The sequence below is a fragment of the Macaca fascicularis genome, chromosome 10, assembly GCF_037993035.2.
Source record: "Macaca fascicularis isolate 582-1 chromosome 10, T2T-MFA8v1.1".
Classification (NCBI taxonomy): Eukaryota; Metazoa; Chordata; class Mammalia; order Primates; family Cercopithecidae; genus Macaca; species Macaca fascicularis.
In genome coordinates, this window is record NC_088384.1 from 16,876,678 (window position 1) to 16,900,743 (window position 24,066).

General features: G+C 42.5%; 1 long non-coding RNA gene across 1 annotated transcript; it reads right to left on the bottom strand.

Moving 5' to 3' along the window:
• Positions 1-20,520: 20,520 nt before the first annotated feature.
• Positions 20,521-23,726, bottom strand: LOC141407784 (uncharacterized). The gene is made up of 2 exons (XR_012418343.1): positions 21,420-23,726; positions 20,521-21,002 (listed from the first exon to the last, which is right to left on the bottom strand). It is a non-coding gene; the product is annotated as an uncharacterized lncRNA (long non-coding RNA).
• Positions 23,727-24,066: the final 340 nt, after the last annotated feature.

Consider the following 24,066-nt stretch of genomic DNA (forward strand, 5'->3'; position numbering starts at 1 on the left):
CTGCCTATCCACAGAATATAATGAGATGCTGTGGAAAGCTACTGAACATTTGCAAGATGTGCACCAATGTAAGGTTGTGGGCCCGTTGCGAGATCGGAATTTTCTTTCTTTCTTTTTTTTTTTTTTTTAATTATACTTTAAGTTCTAGGGCACATTGAATTCTTTCTTGTGTTTCCTACCCCTCTCCTCATACTGCCTCCAAAGAACAGTGAAGTTCAAGATCACTTTTTGGGAGAGAGTGTAGAAAGAAGGACACATGACAAAGCCATAACACTTTAAGCTCAGCATGGGGCTGTTATTTTCTTCTTTCTCTTTCAATTCTTCTCTTCTTTTTGCTCGCAAAGCAAGTACTGTACAGTGAACCTGGATTTGCTCTTTTGGGGCAGTTCTTCACCCTGAGAACCCCAGGATGACCAAGAACGGTGGCTTTAGTGATTAAGGTAACCCAGTGTTGCACTGGTAAATGTTTCACAGTGGCTCCCAGCATGACTGGTGTTGTCATAAGATGATTAGGGGCCGGGCATGGTGGCACATGCCTGTAATCCCAGCACTTTGGGAGGCCAAGGTGGGTGGATCACCTGAGGTCAGGAGTTGAGACCAGCCTGACCAACATGGTAAAACCCCATCTCTACTAAATACATAAAATTAGCCTGGTGTGGTGGTGCATGCCTGTAATCCTGTAATCCCAGCTACTTGGGAAGCTGAGGCGGGAGAATCCCTTGAACACCAGAGGCGGAAGGTTGCAGTGAGCTGAGATCGCGCCATTGCACTCCAGCCTGGGCAACAAGAGCGAAACTTTGTTTAAAAAACAAAAAGAAGAAGATCAGGACATAGAAACACACAGGGAAGACCACTTGGAGGCACATGGATAAGATGGCCACCTGCAAGCCAAGGAGAGAGGCCTCGGAAGAAACCAACCCTTCCCAACACCCTGATCAAGGACTTCTATCCTCTTCCATGGTGAGAAAGTAAATCCCTATTGTTTCAGTCACCCAGTCTGTAGCATTTTGTTATGGCAGCCCTGGTAGACTAGAACATCACCAAATGCAGAATTGGGAAAAGATAAGCTCCCTGGTTCTCTTGGACCATAGGAGCTGGCTCAGGCACTCCAGCCAGGCCAGCTCTCTTACCCTTTCGTTTCCTGACATTCTTTTCCTCAAGCTTATCTTTCCTGTCCGCTGGAGTGGAAAGACAGAGAGCAGAAAAATGTGAGTGCATCCAGAGAGAAATGGGCAAAAAGACAGCTTGATCTGCTCTGTTCCTGGCCTTGAGCCCACAGCCTTAGGGCTTTCTGCTGGCTGGCCCAGCTCACCAGGATTGGGGTTTGACTTAAGGTTTTGGCTTAAAGTCCCAGTGGTCCTTTACTTGAAACAGCATAGGTGGGTAGTTGTGGAAGGACAGGATTTGAGCTCAGGATACAGGGTCCCATCCCCACAGGGTCACTTACAGAAGTGGGGTTTTTAATAGGTACAGTGATGCACTTCAATCACCAGGACAATAATTGCAGGGAAGTTTATGTCCCCTTCCTCTCATTCATTTCTACTTATAATATGAGCCTCAGCTGCCCGATATTGCCACACAAAGGGCATGTTTAGTACTCCAGACAAGAGCCCTGGATCATACTGTGATGCTAATATTCCCATTAGGATAAAAGTAATAAGCTGGCCAATGCATGTAGATGAGGGACTCCTCCAAAGAGCACTGACACAGGGGGACTTTGTCCCCATCCGGACAGCCTGAGCCTCACATGCCTGGGGGCCGCTGGGTAACTCCCCAAGTCAGTCTCTTTATTTAGACACCCAGTCTAAGATTTACAACTGTGACTGGTTGCTTCAAGGAATGTCTGTACTCACACGCACATTAGGGTATGTTTCTTCCTACATGAGAGACCTGGGAATTTGAGAATTAATTTAGGTATACTTAGATTAAGAATTATATTAAAAATGTATACATATTCTTATATACACACACATACATATATTCATATATATCCTTATATATTTATATATGATATATGTATAAGAATATATGTATGTAAGAATGTATAAATACACATAGGTGCATACACATTCACACACCTATATATTAAGGATCATATATATATAATCCCATGTACTTATGAATTATATTTACACTATGATTAAAGTGAAATAGTCTTGTTATGCCAAAATGAGTATATCTATTTGTCAAGGAAGTGAGTTCCTTTGAATTTTGGCACCTGACTCAGTTTTCCTCTATTCTCCATGACTGGATTTTATCCTGGTGACTTCAACCTCCAACTTTTCCACCGGATAGACCCTGGATCTATTCCATTTAAATGACCTTGACCTTCAAAAGGCTTTAGCCACCCACTCCTATGGCCACATTGTGAATTATTTTTCACATTTCCTTATTGAGATATAATTCACATGTAAACATTTTACCTTTATTGGAGTACAGCTCTGAGTTTTGACAAGCGAACGTGGATAAATAACCACCACCACCGTCAAGATATTGGAAAAAATTCCATTGTCTCAAAACATTTCCCCTGTGCCTCTTTGTGGGTAACATTTCCTTCTCCTGGACTCTGGCAACCACTGATCTGTGTTCTGCCCTGTGGTTTTGCCTTTTTGAGGATGTCATACAGATGGAATCAGACAGCATGTCACCTTTTAATGCTGGCTGCTTTCTCTTAGTGTGATGCATTTGAGATTCATTCATGTTACTGCATGTATTTTATGGCCGAGTCGTATTCCCTTATATGGATATACTATAGTTTGCTTATCTACTCACCAGTTGAAGGACAGTTGTGTTGTCTCCAGTCTTTGGGAAATTATGATCTCAGAGCTATGACTGTTAACACGCTTTTATTTTAAGTTGCCTTTTTATTATTTTTTTAACTTTTAAGTTCAGGGGTATATGTATAGTTTGTTACATAGGTAAACTTGTGTCATGGGGGTTTGTTGTACAGATTATTTCATCACTGAGGTATTAAGCCTAGTATTCTTTTTTTTTTTTTTTTTTTTTTGAGACAGAGTCTCGCTCTGTCGCCCAGGCTGGAGTGCAGTGGCGCGATCTGGGCTCACTGCAAGCTCCGCCTCCGGGTTCCCGCCATTCTCCTGCCTCAGCCTCCCGTGTAGCTGGGACTACAGGCGCCTGCCACCTCGCCTGGCTAGTTTTTTTGTATTTTTAGTAGAGACGGGGTTTCACCGTGTTAGCCAGGATGGTTTCGATCTCCTGACCTCATGATCCACCTGCCTTGGCCTCCCAAAGTGCTGGGATTACAGGCGTGAGCCACCGTGCCCGGCAAGCCTAGTATTCATTCGTTATTTTCCCTGATTCTCTCCCTTCTCCCACCCTCCATCCTCTGATAAGCCCCAGTGTGTGTTCTTCTCCTGTATATGTCCATGTGGTCTCATCATCTAGCTCCTACTTGTAAGTGATAACATAAAGTATTTGGTTGTCTGTTCCTGTGTTAGTTTGCTAAGGATAATGGCTTCCAGCTCCATTCATGTTCCTGCAAAGGACATGATCTCATTCTTTTTTAAGGCTGCATAGTATTCCATGGTGTATATGTGCCACGTTTTCTTTATCTGGTCTATCATTGATGGACATTTAGGTTGATTCTATGTCTTTGCTATTATGAATAGTGTTGCAATGAACATATGTGTGCATGTGTCTTCATGATAGAATGATTTATATTTCTGTGGGTATATACCCAGTAATGGGATTGCTGGGTGGAATAGTATTTCTTTTTTTAGGTCTTTGAGAAATTGCCACACTGTCTTCCACAATAGTTGAACTAGTTTACACTCCCACCACCAGTATATAAGCATTCTTTTTTCTCCACAACCTCACCAGCATCTGTTATTTTTTGACATTTTAGTAATAGCCATTCTGACTGGTGTGAGATGTCATCTTGTGGTTTTGTTGGTGGATCTACCATTCTGGGATATGGAGGATGGCAGACCTCTTCTCAAAGCTCCATTAGGCAGTGCCCCAGTGGGGACTCTGGGTGGGAGCTCCAACCCCACATTTCCCTTTCACATGGCCCTAGCAGAGGTTCTCCATGAGGGCCCCATCCCTGCAGTAGACCTCTGCCTATACATCCAGGCATTTCCATACATCCTCTGAAATCTAGGTGGAGGTTCCCAAACCTCAATTCTTGACTTCTACGCACCCACAGGCCCAACATCACATGGAAGCCGCCAAGGCTTGTGGCTTGCACCCTCAGAAGCAATGGCCTGAGCTGTATGTTGGCCCCTTTTAGCCACACTGGGATGCAGGGCACCAAGTCTGGAGACTGCACAACGTAGCAAGGCCCTGGCCCATGAAATCATTTTTTTTCTCCTAGGCCTCTGGGCCTGTGATGGGAGGGGTTGCCATGAAGACCTCTGACATCCCCTGGGACATGTTCCCCGTTGTCTTGTTGATTAACATCTGGCTCCTCCTTATGCACATTTCTGCAGCTGGCCTGAATTTCTCCCCGTAAATGGGGTTTTCTATTGCATTGTCAGGATGCAAATTTTCCAAACTTTTATGCTCTGCTCCCCTTTTAAACATAATTTTCAATTTCAGACCATCTCTCTCAAGTTCAAAATTCTACACATCTCTAGGGCAGGGACAAAATGCTGGCAGCGTCTTTGCTAAAGCTTAGCAAGAGTGACTTTTGTTCCAGTTCCCAATAAGTTCCTTATCTCCATCTGAGACCACCTCAGCCTGAACTTCATTGTCCATATCACTGTCAGTATTTTGGTCAAAACCATTCAAGTTTCTAGGAAGCTCCAAACTTTCCCACATTTTTCTGTCTTTTTCTGACCCCTCCAAACTGTTTCAACCTCTGCCTGTTACCCAGTCCCAAAGTCGCTTCCACAGTTTTTGGTATCTTTGTAGCAGTACCTCACTCTCAGGAAACTTATGATCATGGTGGACGGGGAAGAGGCATGTCTTACATGGTGGCAGGTGAGAGAAAGTGAGCAAGAGCAGAGAAACTGCCTTATAAAACCATCAGCTCTCATGAGAACTCACTATCATGAGAACAGCATGGGGGAAACTGCTCCCACAATCCCATCACCTCCCACCTGGTCTCTCCCTCAACACCTGGGGTTTATAGGGATTAAAATTCAAGGTGAGATTTGTGTGAGGTCACAGCCAAGCCATATCACCTTCTAAGCCCTTCACTTTTCTTACTCTAGCACACACTAGGCTATTTCATCCCTGCCCCCATGTCTAACCACCGTCTCCAGGCTGATGACTCACAGATCTCTGTTCTTTTCACACAGAACTCTCCCATGAGCTTCAGACTTGTAAAATCAACTGCTTATTAATAATCAGCACCTGTGAGTTTTATGGGCATCTAAAATGCAACATGTCAAAAAATTAACTTCTGTCTTTCTATCCAAACTGTCTCTGCCTTTTCATGTTCCTCATTTCAGTGATAACACCCATTTAACTGTCAACCAAGCACAAAACATAGCAATCATTCTTAACTTCGTCTTCTCCTTTCTTTTCCACATGCAATTAGTCACCATCTCCCATAAATTCTTCTTCTGAATGTCTTTAAATCCTATACTTTCTGTCTCTACTTAGTTAAGGCTTTCATCACTTCTTGGCTAGATTATTACAGTTACCTCTAACCAATTTCCCTCCAGATCATCTTCCACACAGTGGCAAAAGGAATTTTTCAAAAACACAAATCAGATCTATTCAGTTATTTTCCTAAAAATCTTTAGTGGTTCCCCCTTACCCTAACTGTTATGCAAGACCAACAACCCAATTCTCTGACCATCACTCTTTGCCTATCCAGCCCCATCTCTTTCTAACCACACCCTAGAACTATACTTTAGGTATGATGAGCCATTCCATGTGTCTTAGCCCTATACAGTCAAGTTCCCATTGTTGGAGTTTTTCCACATGCTACATCCAGAACCTGGATCACTCCCCTAGTGTCTTCTTTCTTTCCTTCTATTCCACTCTTTCCCAACACTCAGCCAACTTGTCCCTCCTCCAGGAAGTCCTCTTGGAATCCCACTCAGCCTGGTTAGTGGGCCCCTCCTGTTGCTCCCATGACATTCCGTGCTTTCTTCTACTGCAGCACGCATCACATTATGTTATAATAGTCTTGTTCCATGATAGACACCCCTGTCCAAGTGTAAGTCTTTGAAACCTGGGTCATTTGTCTTATTTTGCTTTATTTGTCTTAATCCTAATTCAGTGAGAATGACTGAAATCCATCCATAATTCCCTTGGCATCATGGGTTGAAAACCTATTAAAATTAAAACATAAAGGTTGCCACATCTATACTCTCAGTGGGCGGGATGACTTCATTCAATAAGCAATGATTATTGCATATTCACTGTGTGCGGGGTTTTTATGGAACAGGCATGGGTTTTGTCTTATCTCTGTGCCAACTGTACTAATCTCTCCTCCACTTTCACCATTTTTATGTCCTTGAAACTTTTCTTCAAAAATTCAACCCCAGAAGTTTCTGAGCACTTCATTCATTCATGCATTCATTCCTAACTCTCCTTTCCTGCAAAGAAATCATTTAGTTATGCAGTTGCTGACACTCTTCTTGGTCATGAGAATTTGAGGATATAGGATCTAACAGAAACATGGTCTTGTAAAACTCAGCAAGGAAGATCAGTCTTTTTTTCCAGCCACAGGATAACCTTCCTCAGACCTGGGAGGCTATGCCAAAGAGAAGCATAATTCTTGCTCAGTGTATCAATAATGGCTTAATAATTAATACTTCCACATACATCTTTTCTTTTCTTAGAATTTCAGCCAGTAAAGATACTTTAAGGAGAAACAGAGTGTTTGTAGTTTAGAGGTCGAGACGTATTTCCTTTGGTTAAATACATAAATAAAATAAATAAGTTTAAAACAGGAATGCTTAGTCAATGGTCTGAAGAAGTATTAACATTACGGAGTGAAAGCATTGTGACTTGAGCAAGTCTGGACTACAACTATCACAGAAAAATCAATCACAGAGGTCCTATAGCTCAGCATCTTTTTGTCAAAGGTTAAGTGACTTGCCCGAGGTTGTACAGACAGTATAACTGGTTAGTGATAATGCTACCAAGTGGGAATAAAAGACTGAGAAGAAACAGCTTCCTGTAATAATAAGCTAGCTCCTCCACCCCACCTTGGAGCCCTTTCTACAAACTGCTCAACGTTGGCATTTAGGGCATGAGACATCACAACAGTCTCCAGATTCCTTCCGCAAACTTTTGCCTGTTGATGGATAGGAAGGCCTGGTTTGCCCCAGAGAGAGCCTTAGTTGTTGGCCGGGTCTGACTTGTCTGCACCACATGTACACAGCACTTCTCAAAGCATGTTTCTAAGACCACTAGCATCAGAATTCCATGAGATGCTCACAGCAACTTCAGATCCTGAGTTCTAACCCAGGTTTGATAAATCAGAACTCTGGGATGAAGTTCTGGAATCTGTAATGGTTTAAAACACAAAAATTTGAGAACCTTTGCATGATAAGCCTGCCTTTCCAATGCAATCATTCATAGTGGATTCAGGCAGAACTGATTCTTTCTTTTTTTTGTACTTTAAGTCTTATTATACTTCAAGTTCATGTGCACAACGTGCAGGTTTGTTACATATATATACATGTGCCATGTTGGTGTGCTGCACCCATTAACTCGCCATTTACATTAGGTATATCTCCTAATGCTATCCCTCTCCCCTCCCCACAATAGGCCCCAATGTGTGATGTTCCCCTTCCTGTGTCCAAGTGATCTCATTGTTCAATTCCCACCTGTGAGTGAGAACATGTGGTGTTTGGTTTTCTGTTCTTGTGATAGTTTGCTGAGAATGATGGTTTCCAGCTGCATCCATGTCCCTACAAAGGACACAAACTCATCCTTTTTATGGCTGCATAGTATTCCATCGTGTATATGTGCCACATTTTCTTAATCCAGTCTGTCACTGATGGACATTAGGGTTGATTCCAAGTCTTTGCTATTGTGAATAGTGCCACAATAAACATACGTGTGCATGTGTCTTTATGGCAGCATGATTTATAATCCATTGAGTATATACGCAGTAATGGGATGGCTGGGTCAAATGGTATTTCTGTCTTCCACAATGGTTGAACTAGTTTACAGTCCCACCAACAGTGTAAAAGTGTTCCTATTTCTCTACAGCCTCTCCAGCACCTGTTGTTTCCTGACTTTTTAATTGCCATTCTAACTGGTGTGAGATGGGATCTCATTGTGGTTTTGATTTGCATTTCTCTGGCCAGTGATCATGAGCATTTTTTCATGTGTCTGTTGGCTGTATGAATGTCTTCTTTTGAGAAGTGTCTATTCATATCCTTTGCCCACTTTTTGATGGGGTTGTTTGTTTTTTTTCTTGTAAATTTTTTTGAGTTCTTTATAGGTTCTGGATATTAGCCCTTTGTCAGATGAGTAGATTGCAAAAATGTTCTTCCATTCTGTAGGTTGCCTGTTCACTCTGCTGGTAGTTTCTTTTGCTGTGCAGAAGCTCTTTAGTTTAATTAGATCCCATTTGTCAATTTTGGCTTTTGTTGTTGTTGCTTTTGGTGTTTTAGACATGAAGTCCTTATACATGCCTACATCCTGAATGGTATTACCTAGGTTTTCTTCTAGGGTTTTTATGGTTTTAGGTCTAACATTTAAGTCTCTAATCCATCTTGAATTAATTTTCGTATAAGGAGTAAGGAAAGGATCCAGTTTCAGCTTTCTACTTATGGCTAGCCAGTTTTCCCAGCACCATTTATTAAATAGAGAATCCTTTCCCTATTTCTTGTTTTTGTCATGTTTGTCAAAGATCAGATGGCTGTAGATGTGTGATATTATTTCTGAGGACTCTGTTCTGTTCCATTGGTCTATATATCTGTTTTGGTACCAGTACCATGCTATTTTGGTTACTGTAGCCTTTTAGTATAGTTTAAAGTCAGGTAACATGATGCCTCCAACTTTGTTCTTTTGGCTTAGGATTGTCCTGGCAATGCAGGCTCTTTTTTGGTTCCATATGAACTTTAAAGCAGTTTTTTTCCAGTTCTGTGAAGAAAGTCATTGGTAGCTTAATGGGGATGGCATTGAATCTATAAATTACCTTGGGCAGTATGGCCATTTTCACAATATTGATTCTTTCTATCCATGAGCGTGGAATGTTCTTCCATTTGTTTGTGTCCTCTTTTATTTCACTGAGCAGTGGTTTGTAGTTCTCCTTGAAGAGGTCTTTCACATCCCTTGTAAGTTGGATTTCTAGGTATTTTATTCTCTTTGAAGCAACTGTGAATGGGAGTTCATTCATGATTTGGCTCTCTGTCTGTTATTGGTGTATAAGAATGCTTGTGATTTTTGCACATTGATTTTGTATCCTGAGACTTTGCTGAAGTTGCTTATCAGCTTAAGGAGATTTTGGGCTGAGACAATGGGGTTTTCTAAATATACAATCATGTCATCTGCAAACAGGGACAATTTGACTTCCTCTTTTCCTAATTGAATACCCTTTATTTCTTTCTCTTGCCTGATTGCCCTAGTCAGAACTTCCAACACTATGTTGAGTAGGAGTGGTGAGAGAGGGCATCCCTATCTTATGCCAGTTTTCAAAGGGAATGCTTCCCGTTTTTGCCCATTCAGTATGATATTGGCTGTGGGTTTGTCATAAATAGCTCTTATTATTTTGAGATACGTTCCATCAATAGCAAATTTATTGAGAGTTTTTAGCATGAAGGGCAGTTGAATTTTGTCAAAGGCCTTTTCTGCATCTATTGAGATAATCATGTGGTTTTTGTCTTTGGTTCTGTTTATATGCTGGAATACGTTTATTGATTTGTGTATGTTGAACCAGCCTTGCACCCCAGGGATGAAGCCCACTTGATCATGGTGGATAAGCTTTTTGATGTGCTGCTGGATTCAGTTTGCCAGTATTTTATTGAGGATTTTTGCATCGATGTTCATCAGGAATATTGGTCTAAAATTCTCTTTTTTTGTTGTGTCTCTGCCAGGCTTTGGTATCAGGATGATGTTGGCCTCATAAAATGAGTTAGAGAGGATTCCGTCTTTTTCTATTGATTGGAATAGTTTCAGAAGGAATGGTACCAGCTCCTCCTTGTACTTCTGGTAGAACACTCAGAGGTGTACCCAGCCGTGTGAGGTGTTGGTCTGCACCTAGTGGGGGTTGTCTCCCAGTTAGGCTACTCAGGGGTCAGGGACCCACTTGAGCAGGCAGTCTGTCTGTTCTCAGATCTCAACCGCTGTGCTGGGAGAACCACTGCTCTCTTCAAAGCTGTCAGACAGGGACGTTTACTTCTGCAGAGGTTTCTGCTGCTTTTTGTTTAGCTATGCCCTGTCCCCAGAGGTGGAGTCTACAAAGGCAGGCAGGCCTCCTTGAGCTGCTGTGGGCTCCATCCAGTTCAAGTTTCCTGGAGGCGTTGTTTACCTACTTAAGCCTCAGCAATGGCAGGTGCCCCTTCCCCAGCCTCACTGCCACCTTGCAGTTAGATCTCAGACTGCTGTGCTAGCAATGAGGGAGGCTCTGTGGGTGTGGGACCCTCTGGGCCAGGCATGGGATATAATCTCCTGGTGTGCCGTTTGCTAAGACCCTTGGTAAAGCGCAGTAGTAGGGTGGGAGCTACCCAATTTTCCAGGTGTTGTCTCAGTTTCCCTTGGCTAGGAAAAGGAATTCCCTTCCCCCTTGAGCATCCCAGGTGAGGCGATGCCTCACCCTGCTTCAGCTCTCGATGTTTGGGCTGCACCCGCTGACCAGCACTGACTCTCCGACACGCCCCAGTGAGATGAACCCGGTACCTCAGTTGAAAATGCAGAAATGACCTGTCTTCTATGTCACTCATGCTGGGAGCTGGAGGCTGGAGCTGTTCCTTTTTGGCCATCTTGGGCGCCCCCTCTGAACTGATTCTTAACTATACTGTCTGGGAAACCTCAGACAAAGAATTTAATCTCTTTGAGTCTCAGTGTCCTCATCTGTAAAAACAGGGGAATGGCCATACCCATTTGTTGGTCATTCAGTGAGACAATGCACATGAAGTGCTTAGCACAGAGTTGGCCACACTCTGAGTGTGGAATAAACTTTTGTATTCTGCAGAATGCAGAATCCATTCATTTATGAATGAACCCCAGAGTGGTGGTTTGATCCTTACCTAAAATAGAAAAAAATCCTTAGGTTACTGGAGTCTGATTCTCCTACTTAGTCAGGAAGGGTAACCTCTAGAGAGTCAATATGATATTGGGAGAAGAGCATAAGGTTTGAAATAGAGAGACTTGATTCCAAATCTTGACTTTGTCAATTACTAGGAATGATTATGAAGGTCAAATTATACAGTAACTACAAAATGTCTCATAGAGTGTCTTGCATTTAGGAGGCACTCTGTAAACGGTCATTATTATCTTGTTATTACATTATGTTGCCTGCAATCCTTGGCAAATTGCTTAGCTTCTGGGATTGTTTTCTTCACCTGTAAGGTGGGAATTATAATGTATCTAATCAAACAGATATATGGGATTCCCATTCCTCTTTGGGGGAATAGAAGCTAGGGAAATGCGAATTAAAACCACAGTGAGATATCACCTCACATCTCTTAGATTGGCTATTATCCAAAAGCTAAAAGAGAACAAGTGTTGATGAGGATGTGGAGAAAATGGAATTCTTCCACACTGGTGGTGGGAATGCAAATTAATATAATCATTATGAGAAACAATATGGAGGTTCCTGAATAAACTGAAAATAGAACTACCATATGATCCAGCAATCCCATTCCTGGGTGTATATCCAAAGGAAATGAAATCAGTATGCCGAAGAGATATTTGCACTCTCATGTTTGTATTCCTGAATGACCCCCTATGTGTGTCTATATTTTCCCTCAAACATCTCCTCTTCATTAATATTCCTTCTTCCTGGCTTATGGGAAGACATGCCTGCATTGAACTGTTTATGCAGATCTGGTTTGATACCCTAGCTCTGACCTGATGGTATTAGGGAATGGGAATACTTTGATATGCTACACACATTTATTTTTCTTTTTCCTCCTTAAAAAAATGACACATTTTAAAAAGTATGTATTTATGGAGTACAACATGATGTTTTGAAACATGTACACATTGTGGAATAGCTAAATTGAGCTATTTAACATATGCATTACCTCATACACACAATTTTTTTTGAGGGAGAACATTTAAAATTTGATCTAGCAATTTTTTATTTCAGTTACAATACATTGTTGTTAACTATAGTCGCCATGTTATTGAAGAGATCTCTTGAACTTATTCCTCCTATGTAATTGAAATTTTGTGTTTTTTGACCAATGTCTCCCCAGTCTCCCCACCCTCAGCCCCAGTAACCGTCATTCTACTCTCTGCTGCTGTGAGTTCAGTTTTTTTTTAGATTCCACACGTATGTAAGATCATTCAACATTTGTCTTTCTGTGTCTGGCTTATTTCCCTTAACATAATCTCCTCCAGATTTACCCGTGTTCACAAATAACAGGATTTCCTTCTTTTTAAGGCTGAATTATATTCCATTGTGTATATAGATCACATTTTCTGTATCCATTTATCTGTTGATGGACACATAGGTTGAGTCTACGTCATGACTATTGTGAATAATGCTGCAATGAACATGGGAGTGCAAACATCTCTTTGACATACTGATTTCATTTCTTTTGGATATACACTCAGGAATGGGATTGCTGGATCATATGGTAGTTCTATTTTTAGTTTTTTCAGGAACCTTCATATTGTTTCTCAAAATGATTATATTAATTTGCATTCCCACCACCAGTGTGGAAGAATTCCATTTTCTCCACATCCTCATCAACACTTGTTCTCTTTTAGTTTTTGGATAATAGCCAGTCTAAGAGATGCGAGGTGATATCTCACTCTGGTTTTAATTTCCATTTCCTTGGTGATTAGTGATATTGAGCAAGAATGCTCTTATTTAATACAAAGTCACCAAAGATGAAGAAATAAAAAGAGATTAAAATATATCTGGAAACCAGGAAGTAAGCAGAGAGGTACGCAGTATCTTCAAAGGCTCAAATCCAGCAAATTTCCACCGAAAAAATCTCTCTCTCTGGATCTCAGGATTTTCATCTGTAAAATGAGACTATTCTACTTGGAGGTCCTAAGGGACCTATTTTTCTGAGTTCTGCCCTTTGATGTACCAAGCTGCTCCATATGGTTCTGGAGGGTTTGCTGCCAGGAGGGCAGAAAGGAGAATCACCTGCCGCCTGGCAGGGTCTACATTCACATTCAGCTACTCTAGGGGGCTTCACCAGAGACTCAGCAGCAAACCGGGAGGAGAAAAGGAAGGCCAAGGGAGCTAATTAAGAGTTCTTTGATTGATGAGGAGCAGGGGTGGGCTCAGGGGGTGTCATGCGTTTTGCTTTTCAGACTCAGAATTGGCTCTAATGAAAGACCTATTGGATCTGAAGTGTAGCTCCTCACTATCCCCTAGATTGTCATGGGAAGATCTCCGAGGAGCTCACAGAGAAGGCCAGGGAAGAGACTGTGTATGCAAAGCTTCAGGCTGATAGAAGAACAGCGAGTTAGCATTATCTGAATGGTTCTGTGTAGCAAATGCACCTCAGTCTCTGGCCGCTGGGTGGGCACTCCTCCCAGACACTGATTCAGTTATGAAAGACTAGCGTCTCCATCCTAGCAGCAGCTACAGGTCTAGGACAGGATGTGCGTGGGGGTGAGAGGGCTAGCCAGGGCACCTGTCTGAGCATGGAGTCAGAGCCTTCCCTTCAACTGGCTGTGCTTGCCCAGTCTCATATACAGGCTACCTGCTTCCATTTCCTATTCAACACATCACTTCTCAGTTACACTAGCTACTGGAGCTCTGTCCTGACTCTCAGCCTCCCAACTATTTTACTATCTCTTAACAGTCCCTTGGTGACCCGGCCCTGCTGCTGATATCTTTGCTGATGACTGCCATATAGGCATGGCATACCCACTGGTTCTGAGTATCACACATGCAAGGGATCAGACCCACTGGTCTAAGTTGTTGAGCTCCTGCAGATAAGATGTATTAGACCACAGGAGACCACAGGATGCCAAGGGGGCTGACTCCATGCTCTGCTTCCTAGACGTCTTCCTCCCCATCCCCACTGGGGTGTGCCGTGCTCTTTCCTGCATTGACTGTTGCCAGTCTGAGCTACGAGGGCATTCAGTGCTGGATGCAAGGGCTACAATGCTGATGAGAACAAGGCCCTCAGCTTCACTGGGCTACAGTCCATTGGAGGACTGAAATGTTCACAATTGACCAGAGTACGACTTGAGGCAGAATGGGAGATGTAAAAACAAATGTCCTGGGGGTCATGGCGAGAATGTGGAGGGCAGAGAGTGGTATATTCTGGTCAGGGATAGTGAGGCTCCTGCTCCCTCTGCCACCGTCTCTGCCCACCCTTCCCCCTGCTCGCCTTGCCCCAGGTGTGCCCCTTCCCTGCTGTTTCTTGAGCACACCCAGCAGGATTTGCATCTCTAGTGTCTGTGTGCGTCCCTCCTTTGTTTCATTCATGTCTCTATGCAAATGTCAACCCTCTCATCAGAGAAATCTCCTTTCACCTCTCTGTCTACAGGAGTTCTGTTCTATCTCTGTTATGCTCTGTCGCCATACACGGCTTATTCTTTCTAGCACATTTCACTATTTGACATATGATGGATGTTTATTTGTATATGTGTTTATTTTTTGTTTCTTCCAACTAGAATGTGAGCTCCATCAGGGCAGGAATTTAATATCATCTTCTGCTGAACTCCCAGCACCTGGAAGGGGACCTGGCACATTCTAGGGGCTAAACTGATACTTGTTCAATGAATGGGTGAACAATACAAAGGTTCCAAGCAGATAGTAGACGCTAGGCTGACCTTGACAACTGGGTGGGATTGAGTTGGGTAGGCATTCCAGGAGGAAGCATTAGCCTAGGCAAAAGCATGGGAGCCAAGTGCAGGAGAAATACAGCTGGTGAAAGGTAATTGGAGGAGGAAGAAATGAGGGTTGGTGGCCAAATAAGGAAAATAAACTCTCACTCACTGTGATTGTTTTGGTCGCCCACCCATCCACCTCTCTCACTTCCTCTTTTCCTCCATTCCAAACACTGCACGTCCCTCAAGGCTCAGCCAGAGCCTTACCTCTGTAATAAACCATCAGGCACATGCTTTGACATCTCATACATTTTGGTGACAGTCCTGCCTTTGTCACTGACAAGCTGTGTGACCTTGCAGGCAGTATTTCTTCTTATAGCCTGTGTGACTCTTACAAGCTGTGCCACTCATGTAACTGCTACCTGCTCTCAGCATTTCAGGTTTACTTCATTGATCATGAACTTTTTCAGGACTTGGCCCCAGTTTTACATCAGTATTATGAAAAAGCAATTAAAAACAACCCCCAGGGTTAGGAGAAATCCAGGGATGAATCTGATTTTTGGTTCTACCCCTGACTAGCTACGTGCTTGGGCAAATCACTTAGACTGCTGGACCTAAGTGTCCTTATCCATAAAATAGGAGTAAAAATACTGTCTTTGTGGGGTTGTTGTAAGGATTAAATGCAGTTCCATTTAAAGTGCTTAGCACAGGGAGGTGCTCAGAATAATTAGATGTTGCCTCCCTCACTGTTAGTTCCCATTCTTAACCCTCTCCCCTGCCAAAGGTATCCAAGCTTCCAGCGGCATGAATCTTCCCACATGACCAGCTCTACAACTCCCCATAGGACCTATACCAACCCAGGCATCCAGGGCTCTTGCTAATTAATGGGTTGAATTTTCAAGCAAACTTAACCTCTCAGAGGGTATCATAAGCCCCATTAATCAGAGGAGGCCTTCTCAGGTCTCCTGTAAAGCAGCCTCGGGTGTCATGCAGAATTCATCATGACAATCCAAATGAGATGGCAAAAGTATGTTTCCATTTGAAAACCCCGATTACCCATTTGCTAATGCAAGCTGGCGCCGAGGCACGGATGATATTTTTATTTATTTGTGGTTCAGTGTTTGTTCTTGTGATGATGTTTTTATCCTTCTTCCAAGGGCTTTTTGGAGCCCATCCAGCAAATGGGGTACGTTTATTTGCTTAGATTCTAGTTACATTATAGAACAGTCAGGGATGGCACCTTGCAGTTTTTCTAGTCTACCTTTCTTCCAAAGCACTTGGGAAGGTGGATGGAAGAGAAATGTGATAAAGCAAGTGTCTCTGTTTAGCTGGTAAATGAGAACCAGAGGATATGAGTGGGGCCACTTTGAGAGGGAGAAAGGCCTAAATCATCCCTTTCAGTTACTTACTATGAAAATACCTCACCTTCTGATCACGTAGGTCAATGGGAATTCTGTATCCACAGGTACACCCTGAAGAAAGTACTTCTTTCTTTCTATATTCACGTAGTAATAAATCATAATACTTACTGAGCTCCTCCTGCATTCCAGGCACTGTTCTAAGCTCATTAGTTGCATTACTTCATTTGAACGTCATAAAAATATTATTAATCATTAGAAATATTATTAGGTAAGTAATATTATAAAGCTACTTATCTAATAATATTTTATTATTCAGGACAAATCTCTTACCACCATGTAACAGATACAGAAATGGAAGCATACGGAGGTTAACTTGCTCATAGTCAGTTACTAAATAAATGGTGGACGTAGGTGTCATAACCAGGTAGAATGGTTTTAAAGCAGTGCTTTTAACTGTAGTAATTTATTAATATAATACATTGATACTATTAATATAGTAATAGATGTATAAACAATTGACAGATAATTTAACTGATAGATGATCATGGCCAAGTGTGCTGTTTAAAAAATGTTTTTATTGATATATAATAGTTGTACATATTTTTTTGGGTATATGTGGTATTTGGATACCTATATGCAATGTGTAATGATCAGTGATCCCTGGTCATTGGGATGTCCACAAGTCTGCCATGGGTTTCTCAATTCATTTTTTTTCTTTCTGGCTGCTTGGCTCAATCTATGCTGCCTAGCATCCCTTGCAGTGAAATGTAGTCAGGTGACCAGATACCTCAGTGGAACAGGAGTAGAAGTAACGTGTGCAACTTCTGTATGCCATGGTTAATAAGCAGTATCCAGTCCTGGACTTCGCCTGTTTCCTCCCACTGATTGGATATGGTTGACAACTGGGTTTGCCTCAGAAGCATCATGCCGAGGTAGAGCCACCCACCTCTCCCACCCCAGCCTGGTTCCCATGATGCTTTTATGAAGCAGAGGCCACCTACCTGCCTTGCACTGTTCTGGGAAAGTGTCGTCAATTTCCTGGCCCTTTACGTGGTTGAATTGTTGAGTCTCTGTTATGGAGCCCTTACTCCAACTAATATAGTGACTTTTTCCCCCTTTCATAGAATCAAAGAATTTTTGCCTTTAAAGGTAATCCAGACTAACTTTTGAATTTATCACCTGATAGAGCACATGCTGAAGACCTTTAGTTGTAGATCGCTGACTTCCTACTGAGTCTGCCTATTCTATGTTTAAAAGCTCTATTATTAGAATGGTTTCTGAAGTTTAAATTCTAAGCTAAAATGCAGTTCACATGCATGGCTCCAGTGCTCCTTGAGGCCATATAAAACAATTGTGATTCCCTGCCCTACATCAAGAGCCTTCCATTCTCTGAAAACAATAGTCATGTCCCATGGATGCTCTCCTGGGCTAAATGTTCTCCATTCCTTCAAGCTTTCTTATAACATTGTTTTAAGATCTGTGTACCTACTTCTGATGGTACTCCTGGGTGTCTGTGGTCCTTGAAACATAGTGATTCAGGACAAATGCCAAGCTTGCTACACATGTGGTTTGCCCAACTTGGAAAACAACAGAATAATCGCGTCTTATTTTCTTTTCCATGCTTATTTTCATTCATCTTGATGTAAATTCAACAAACTTTCTGTGTGGTCCATGATCTTCAGAACTTGCAGACATGCTTTCAGTATATTCTAGGCATGGCTGATTTACTTTGATCCTTCTGAGGCCTGCACTGCCTGATTGTCCGGTCTGGGGGAAACTGATTTTGGGACACAAGTTCAGGACTTACCAAATATCCCTCTTTAATCCCACGCTGTGCCATTTAGTTCCCACACTGTCCAGGCAATACCGCACCCTCTCGATCCCGCCATCTGATTTTTTTCCCAGGAAGAGGATTGAGCAGTAGAAAGAGTTTTGACAGACAGCCTCTAGAAAATAATAAATAAGTTTAATTTGTCATTCACAAACCCCAACACTGGCAAGCCACATATCACATCATTTATCACCAACCTAGTATTTAGTTTATGTGCATAAAAAGAACATTTTAAATACCTGAGATGACTTAGTTGACCTTGGAAACTGTGTTACTGAGACTATTATTGTATTTAGTGATTGGTTATTTTTAAAAAAGTCATGCCTTGAACAACAGAACACCTTTAAGTCTGTAACTTAGGTTTGAATAATTTCCTGATAGGTAGTAAAGGAAACAGTTCAGTTAATCAAAATTAAAGATACTTTAGAGAGTCTGAATGGAATAAATGGATGTGGCATATGAGGGTATTAAAAGTGTCCACAGAAGAAAGAACCCTTTGAGGTTTCTCCTGGAAACACTAATTTCCCGTATACTCTCCCTCTTCAAGTTTATCTCCATAATCTATTTCATCCCATTGTAGGTTAGTCTTTCTCTCCATCTCCTGTTTCTCATCTTCTCCCTCTCTCTTACACACACACACACACACAGACACAGAAACAAGGATGGCCAGAAGGTTGTTTTGCGTGGCTACTTTCTCCATACATTTTCAGCTTTGCTTTTAGTTGTCCTGGGTGTTTCTGGTTAGTATCCCCTTGTAACTCCTGTGCCCACTGCCTGTTCAGATCTGGCCCTGATGATCTTCATCCCTGGCCAGGTCATTTCTTGGCTTCCTAGTAGAGCAGAGGTTGATGTCTTCATTTCTGACATGCACAGACATTTTATAGACTAGTCACCTTCCCTGGAACTACCTGGATATCAAGAAGATTCAGTAGTTCAGTTACCAAGACTGAGAAAGCACAAGAAATAGACAAAAGACCCAATATTCTATTATTTCCAGGAAAACTGGGGAGCGATTGGTATAGGAACAAGGTGAGATAGTTGCTTTTGGTTAGGGGCTGCAGGCATGTATGTTCTGCGAGGACAAGTGTCAGTTGACTGAAGCTGCTGTAACGAAATACCATAAACTGTGTGGCTTCAACAACAGCTATTTATTTCTCCCAGTTCCAGAGACTGGGAAGTCCAAGATCAAGGTGCCAGCCCATGTGGTTCCTGGTGAGGGCTCTCTTCCTAGCTTGCAGAAGGGCACCTTCTTGCTGTGTCCTTGCGTGGTGGAGAAATACACAGCTCCACCCTTTTCCTCCTCTTAAGCACTAATCCTTATCATACGGCTTCCACCCTCATGGCCTCATTTGACCCTATTCCCAAAGGCCACACCTCTTGGCAGCCTCACAGTGAAGTCACATCTTCAACATAAATTTTTGGGACCACAAACATTCAGTCCATAAACACAAGAAAGGTAGACCTGCTCTTTTTTACATCCCAACTTGGAGTCCCAGCTCTGCCACTTACTAGCAAGAAACGCTAATCCTCCAAACCTCAATTTCTCCCTCTATAAAATGGGGCTATGAGAATTTATGTTGGAGGTCTTTGGGATGTTTAAATGCTCAGGACATGTCACTTCCCATCTCCTTCCCTTAGAAGCTGGATCACACTTCTGTTCATTATTTGCCTTTGAGTAATAAGATCTACTTTGCCAGGTTAGGCTTATAAGTAAAGTTAGCATTAAACTGGAAGAGTTTTGAGGCCAAGTGGGTGGATAAAAAAAAAAAACAATATCTTCCCAATGAAGCTAATTAGAGAAAAGGGCAGACAGCTCATTTCCTCCGTACATGCAGTCTCTCAGTATCCACTCACTATCCTCTTAAGTCTTATCAGTCATTTCATAAATACAATAAATCAGTGATAGGAAATTTGAGTGCAAATCCCCCTCCCACCCCACCCCACTACTAACAAGTTGGGTGTGAATGAAAACTGGGCTTTGTAAATGCCAGGAACAGTCCATGATGACTATGTGATGTCCTTAGTAAAGATATGTCTATTGAACATACATTTACTTAGAACCTCCATGTGCTGCATTTTAATGTGGAGGCTGGAGTCACAATTTCAATGGTGAGTAACACAGGGCGCCGTGGCTTCATTCATGCTGTTCTCTCTGCCTTGAATATCCTTCCTCCTGACCCCCTTGTCTGCCTGGAAAACTGCTATCCAAAATTGTTTACATATCATATTTTGTCTGATGCCTTCCTCATTCCTCCTAATTACTCCCTCCTCTGAGTTCTCATGGTGTTTGCTCACAGTTTCATTTTAACATTGATCACACTAGGTAATAATGATTTATTACACAGGTCTCTAGACTCCTGTACAGCAGGGACTGTACCTTAATAATTATCCTTTTGAGACCTCATACGGGTCTCAATAAACATAGTGCTCAGTGAATGAGTGAAAGAATGGCAAACAAATCTCTGTCCTAGAGAACTCCGGTTCTGGTAGGGAAAGAGTATTTATTTCATATAGATTCTACAACTAAATGGCAAGTTTTATTATGCACATTTTACAGATGGGAAAACTGAGTCTTGCAGCGGTTAAAAAACTTGCCAATTATTCATACAGTGAGTAATTAGAGGATTGGGGATTAAAACTGAAGCCATTATTCTTCCCACTTCTCCATGTACACAATTAACTGTGATAAACTGATCTGAGGATTCTGGTAGCCATGTGACCTACAATAAAATCCACATTCTGCAGAATTGAGTGTCATAAGAAGGTTGTAGGTTCTTCCAGGTCTGGGACAGATGGAGGCAGCTCAGAATGGAAATTAAGGAGGCGATGGCCTCTCACTGATCAGAAATTAATTGAGACTCAGATGGGACTTGGGATTACCTGAAGCAAGGCCATCCAATTCCTGAGGCCAGCTCTGCCAAATTCATCTCTCCCCTTCCCCCAGGGGTGAGGGCAGCCTAAGAGACCTGAGAAGGAAGGAGAGATCATATTAAATCCGGAGTATCTATTTGGTAGAGTGGAAATGCCCTGATGTTTGATCCCATTTACTTGAGTAAGACTTTATATCCAGGCATCTCAGGTTTTAAATTACATGTCAGAGGCAATTTTGCTCTCTGGATGTGACATGCAGGGTTGTCCTTCAAGCAAGCCAATATGAGCTTAGTGCTCAGCCTCTCCCTGTCTCCACGAAGGGAGGCTTCCTGGTTTCATTCATTCCGTAAACCTTTGCTGAGCATCTCAGCAGGGCCAGGCCCTATAGTAAGGCTTGGGCATATAGACAGGAAAAAGATATGATTCTTGGTCTTAAGAGGCTCTTACATGATCATGGTAATGGCTACTATTAATCTGTTCATTCCTTCAACATACATTTGTGGTGTGCTTACTCTGTGCGAGGCACTGGATCAGGTACTTGGGATCCATCAGGGAACAGGATAAAAAGCGCTCCCCTGCAGCAGCTTATATCCTAACAGGGGGAGACAGGGACAGTAAATAATAAACATAATAAATAAGTTAGATACTATGCTTGAATGTGATAAATGAAAATGAAAATAAAAGGACAGGGTTGGAGAAATTGGAGTGCTGGAGTGAGAGAGAGGGTTGCAATTGTGAATAGGGTGGTAGGACGACATCTTGTAGCTGATGGCATAAGAAGGAAAATGTGAAAGGGGCAGAATGAACCACTGTGATATCTGGGGAAAGTGAAGCAGAAGGAATAGCTCTCACAAAGGAGCCTGGATGGAGTGTGCCTGGTGTGTTTTGAGACACAGCAAGGAGGCCCCTGTGGCTGGAGCGGAGTGAGTGAAGGAGAGAGTAAGAGAGGAGATTAAGACAAAATGGGGATGGGCACAGCCTGTGAGCCCCTGAAGGCCACTTCCAGGCTGTGGCTTTGGTTCTGGGTGAAACAGGGAACATAGACATGCTCTTCCTTACAAGGGGAGAGCATCACTCTCAAATTCCACCACAGGGGGGGCGGGCAGAGAACAGGGAAGAGGCTGTTGTATGCTCCAGGTGAGAGACAACATTGACTAGGTTAACTTGGAGCTGTGGAGGTGGTGAGAGGTGGTCAGACTATGGGGCTGCAGTCATCATGCTGTGCAACGGATCTCAAAAATGCATTTCTTCTGTCTAACCGAAATTTTGTAGTCTTTGCTGTTGGTCATTGAATTCTTAATATAACCCCAGGAGATAATATTTTTCTTTGTTACTGATGAGGAAACTAGGGTTAGTTTCAGGCAACTTGCCCAAGGTCATGCTACTAATCAGTTGTAGAGCTGGGTCTCAAGTTCAGTGTCCTTCTGGGATGAATGGTACCATTGGTTGACCAGCCTGCGTTGTACTGCATCAACTGCTAAGCTGTGTTGGGACAGAATTTTGGGGGCAGAGGCAGGATTTTTCTGGTAGTGACATTACATTTGAAATCTGGAGGGTTAAAGAAGCACATCCCATTAGAGTGGGTAGGTGAGCATGAGTACTTGATTCCAAAGGAATCCCAGGCTCTACATCAGAGTTAAGGAGAGTTGGAATCAGAACCAGAAGAGTGATAGAGGCAGGAAAGGCAACCAGGGTGTGTGGATGCCTCCAGGATATTCTGGTCTTCGTAACCCAGACTCTTGCCCCTCTGTCCTCATAAACCTTCCAGGGCTACATTGGTAAGTCTGACACACACAGTTAGACATATTATTTTAAATTATTTTCTATATAATCCCATTGGGAGGTCAGCAAAATAGTTTTTGCAGGTTTGGGAAGATTTCCCAGAAGGAAGGGTGTTTTCCGGAGCCCACTGTATGCAATAGGCAGTTAATAGGAGCCCAGTGAGACTCTAAGGGCCCCTAGCCCAGAGCAGGTAAGTAATAAACGGTCAAATAAATGTCCTGTGCACATCTCCGTGCCTTTCTCAGCTTTGGATACTTGTTTCCATGGAAGGGAACTTCTTGTTTTGATCTTATTTCTGAACACGAGGAATCGAGTGGAGCAAGGATGGAGCACCCCAGAAAGCTTTCGTGGCCAGTCCTATTTATAGAATTTTCGAGGTAAAAGGACACTAAATTACAGTTCTCAGCTGATGCTTAATCTCTCCTAGCAATCCTGACATATAGCCTCTTCTTGCATGCTTTCAGTGATTAGACCACTGATGGAGAAGAGACAGTTTACAGTTAAAAGCAAATAGGCTTTGGAATTAGACAGATATGGGAAAAAATCCTACCACCATTCAATACCTGAATCTCTTAACAAGTTGCTTGATTTTTTAGAGCCTTAAATCTCCCATCTGTGAAATAGAAATGACTTCCCTTTCTAGTAGGTTGTTGTAAGGATCAAGCCAGGCAGAATAGTTTTGTGGTCAAAAAGCCTGAGCTGAAGGCAGACTGCCTGAGTTCAAATCGCTCTTATGCTCAAAACCTGAATATTTCCAAGCGGTTTACCTAAACTCTCTTAGGTCTCATGTTGTTTACTCTAAAATGAAAGTCAGAATACGGTATTACCAACCTCATAAGCAGGCTGGGCTGCTGCCAGTTAATACATCACCTGGTGGATATGCATTAACAAAAGGTTTTCCTTCCTCCAAGTGGACACAGCTCCACACCTGGACTCATGATTTGGCAAGAAGCATGCCTCTCAGCCAAATAGAACATGCCTGCATAATAGTTCAGTGACCCTGCTCAGGGTGTTATCGCCATGATTAATTCCTGTGAGCCATCCAGAACATTGATGCCTATAATAAACACTCAACATTAGTAGTTATAATCATGTAAAAGTATCATCTCCTAAGACAGTCCATTTTATTGTTGGAGAGCTTGGACTATTTTGTCCCTATATTGTGAGATGAAATCCATCATCTTCTAACCAGCCGATTTTCACACCATGCTCTGTGGCTTCATAGATGAAGTCTAAGCTCTCTTCTGCAACATCACCAGCGGCACCGTTCTTGTAGAAAATTGGTTACTGAAAGGTCCTCAATTCTCCACCTCTCTCTGTATCTATGGCCTTTGCATCTCCTTTGGTCAAGCATTAGAATCTACTTTCTCATCTCTT